We start from the raw sequence: 4,531 nt of genomic DNA, 5'->3' as shown, positions 1-4,531 counted from the left end.
TCGGGTTAGCCTAGGCCGGTTATTAATAAGGGGGCGGGGACTAAAAGGGTACCGCTATATCTTTACTATATAGCGGCTATAGTACGCTATCTCCGGCCTCCTTATATCCCCGGGGATTATACCTATTATTCCTTCTATTCGATTAATTAAGAGAAAAGGTAAGGCAGGCATTTCTACCTTCTTTAAAGGGGGGGTTCTTACTATATCCGACGGTAGGTAAAAAGGGTAAGGCTTTACCTATACCCGTAAAAAACCTTCCCCGTTATAGTATTACCACGTTCTTATAGGCTTCTATATCTTTAAGGGCAAGGCGTAAATCGTTAAGCCTCTTTTATTATAAAAACTACTTCGCTATCGCCCCGGCTTTTATATTATAGTCTAGTACGTTATATAGATCTCCTCTAATTATAAGTAACCCCCTTATAGTACCGAAGAGCTCCTTACGCTTATCCTCGGTTGTATCCTTATACTAAAGTACTATATATTCCGCTATCCTTGCCCCCCTATTACTATAAGGGTATTACACTATTAGGAATCCTAGTACCCTTACCTTAGCTAGGAAGGCTTATAGGCCTAATTTTTCTAATTTAATCTAGGTAAATACGGAGCTTTATAGCCTAAGCAGTCCTTTATATTTCTAGAGGGTACGTTATATTAGGGGGCGTCTTAGTACCGTTATAGCATAAGTATAGGGCCGCTATACTTCCGTCTAAGCTTAACTCTATTCCCTTATAAGGGCCTTTCTCGGGGGCGAGGTTCCGGTCTAGGTTATTAGAGCGGTAAGCTATACTATATATATAAGGGTAGCATAAGTTCTATAATACCGATTCGGTATTATTAGGGCTTTTACTATAGTATATACTCCGGCTAATATCTTATCTTTAGTCCCCTTTTCTTATATTCGGAGAATCTTTTAGGCACTTAGGCTTAAGAGGTAGAGGTTAATAGGGGGGATAAAGGTCTTTTTTTCGAGGACCCTAACCGGTAAAGCCTTATAGGCTCCGGCTACTAATTAAAGGTATCGGTTCTATACCGCTATAAGTGTTATTACAGGGCTTTACTGGGGGCCGGTCCTTATCTTATAAACGGTTAAGGCGTAGTAGGTAACTACTAATCTTATTATTATAAAGTATAATCTTTTTTTTCTATAAAGCTATACACTTATATTACTATACTAAGCCTTAAGAGGGCGTACGTTTAGGTGGCTAGTCGGCTTTTTACCTTTTTAGCATATCGCCGGAAGTCGAGTTTCCTATTAAGCTAAAGGCCTAGGAGCCCTTATCGCCTCCGCTAGCGGTACCGAAATAGCGCTAAGGGGGAGCGGGGTAAAGGAGGGTTAGCGTGACTTCGTGAAGGGGATATAGATATACTTAGTTAGTTCGAATTATAGTCCGCTCGCTATCTCTTAGTTTAGGTAAGTTCGCTATACGGCGGTAAGACGGTATTATATTTATACCTTTATCCTGCTAAAAGCGATAATATTCGTGGTATTAGTAAAACCTACTATTATTATTTTAAGGACCCTTTTTAGCTCCTCGTAAAGGGGAGAGATATAGAGGATAAAAAGGATAAAGGAGATTAGGGAGCCTTATAGTATACCCTTATTAAGGTATTATAGGGGGGTCGTTTTACTATTAAGTAGTAGCTAGGCTATATAGTCTTAGAGGAAGCTACCGATTAGGGTAATAAGCTATCGGGGGAAGCCTTTCCTTTTAAGTACCTTAAGGAGGCGAGAGTAGGGGATAGTATTAAAGGCGCCTTTAATATCTAGTTAGAGTATTCAAGCGGTACCGTTATAGGCTTAGCTCGCCCTTATAGCCTCCGTGACTCTTTATACTACTATCTTTATACTCCGTCTAGTCCGGTTACTTATATATCCTTTTAGGAGGAGCCGATACTCCTTTATTACGGCGGCGATATAATCGGCTAGTATTCCTTTAAGGACTTTATCTATTATACTAAGAAGTGATATCAATCGCTAGCCCTTTACTATCTTATAGTTAGCTAGCGGCCGGGCTTCCTTCCTAAAGACTATTATAGTAATATAGCGGCACCTCTTCGGGTAATAGCCTATCTTAAGGCACGCTATAAAGATAGTACTTAGTCTTTAGTATAAAGGAGGTCTATACGCTTTTAGGAGCCCTGCTAAGAGCTTATTAGGCCTTAGTACTATAACTAAGTAAGGTCGTAATAGTATAAAACTAGACCGTCTAGATAATATAAATTATAATAGATAATCCGAAGATAGATAGATTAAAATCTAGAATATAGAAAGATCGGATAAAACGGTCATTATATAATCCGGATCGGTTATATATATCCCTTTAACCTAATTAACCGGTTTAGTCCCCTAACCTAATTAGTTAGAAAATGAGCGGCCGACCTAATTAGTTATTCTAACTCTAATAACCGATCTACGTGGTTATAGTACCGCCTAGGGTTTAGTCTTTCTAAGGCGCCCCTATATATCTGCTACGGTAATATCGCGGCGGATATGCTATTTAGGGGGAGATTCTACGCTTAGGGGTCTAAGGGAGGTAAAAAGGGGGGGTAAAAAGAATTTCCGGTTAAGGACTTTAGCTTTCTTTACGTGTATAGTGGCTAGGTTATTACTATTATCTTAGTATAGTAGCGGTACCGATAAGGGGTTTAGTAGTGATCTCCCTTGTATTTATACTTATTTCTATAATCGCTAAAGGAGGTTATCGTTTTTCTTAGTCGTATAGAGTAAGTATTATTAGTATAGACGTTTTATTTCTATTATAGCCTTATTATAGTACCTCTTTATTTCCTAGAACTTATCCTATCGGTTCCGGGACTTCCTAGATATATATCTATAGTAGAGGCGCCTCGTTTCCTAGGTAAAAGCAGTTAGCTCTATATTCTACTAAGGGGTAGGTAAGAGTTTAGAGGTGCCCCCGCGGTAGCGCTATATAATCTTATCGGCTAGGGTTATAAAGGCCTTAATTAGATTATCTAGTACTAAGTCGATATCTTCTAGTATTATAAAAGAGCTAGTCTACTATAATTATATAGTGGCGAGCTAGGGGACCTATAAGGGGTTAAAGTCCTTTTAGACCTAATAGGGCTTACCTAGGTTATATAGTAGTATTATCGCGGCGCTCGGCACGGTATCTATCTCCGTGTAGATTTAGCTATCTATAAGTAGTAGTCCGACCCGATAACGGTCTTATCGGGGCCGCCGAAGTCGTAGCGGAGCCTTTATATCGCCTATATAAGGTTAATAATACTAGCACGCCTACTCGGGCGGTACTATATAGTAGTTCTGGTAGGGGGTTACTAGGTCTAGGTTTTACCGGGTTATAAGGGTAAGCAGGGTATTAGCCTAGGGGTAATATTATAATAGCTATAACTATAGGGGGTAGTATAGATTAAAGTCCCCTATAAAAGTATAGTGGCCCCGTAGCGGTGCTCTATCGAATATATCTTATAAGGGTATATTCTAAAAGGTCCTAGCTAACTAATAATTCTCTAAGTAGATTAACTAAATTATAATAGCGTTATCTCTAGTCCTAAATATAACCGCGTAGATATTATAGTAGGCCTGCTATATCTATATATATAGCGGGTATCTTATATATATATATAGGAGGGCGTGGCCTCCTTCTTAGATTAGCCGGTATACCCCTTAGGAGGGGTAGGTAAGGCTTTTCGTAAAGGGGTTTAGGCCGGGTTCCTAGATTACTATTATATTATACTTAGCGCGGCACCGAAGTAAAAGCTCCCGCCGCGCTTAACTCCTCCCTATATTCTATAAAAGGATATAGATTCTTATTAGTTAGAAAGGGGGGTTAAGATACTATACCTGGTATAACCGGGGTCTAGCTTTAGGGTTTTTACTACGGTACCTTACTAGTCCCGCGGGGGATTATATAGGCGCTTATTAGGCCCGGTATCAGGGAGCCCTCCTATTCTCTAATCCTTTTCGGGGGCTATTCTCTACCTCTATAAAAGGGTCGGTCCTAGTCTTCGGCGATAATAATTAGGGGGAAGATCTACGGGTACTATAGATATACCGCTTTAGTCTAGCGGGTAATATTAAAGTCCTTAGCTCGGTACTTATATATTTCGCGGGTCTTTTTAGCTTCTTTCTGTGATAGCCGGTATAAATCGTTAAAGGTATTATAATCTTTAGTATAAGCGGTATAATAGTAGGGGCGCCCGGGCGCTATAGCGTTATAGTATCCTAGGCCTTTTAAGTATGCTAATTCGGGCTTAGTATAGTAGTGATATACCCTTTCCGTTATAGTGTAGTTATTAGCCTTATAGCTAAAGTATAGGTATTTATAGTACTTTAGAGGGCTAAGGTTAGGATTATATAGTTTATAGATATAGCTACCCCTCTTATAAAGGAGGGTATTCCGGATAGGGCTAGCTATCCTTTCCTGTGAAGCCGATTTAATAAGGAGAAGTATTACCGTACTAATATTATAATAGGGTATTTACTATTATACTCGGAGGATTTTAGCCTTAGGATTTATATCTTATAAGGATACTAGTAGGTCTTTTT

Source organism: Sodiomyces alkalinus, assembly GCF_003711515.1.
Source record: "Sodiomyces alkalinus F11 unplaced genomic scaffold SODALscaffold_2, whole genome shotgun sequence".
Classification (NCBI taxonomy): Eukaryota; Fungi; Ascomycota; class Sordariomycetes; order Glomerellales; family Plectosphaerellaceae; genus Sodiomyces; species Sodiomyces alkalinus.
This window is presented reverse-complemented; position numbering follows the sequence as displayed.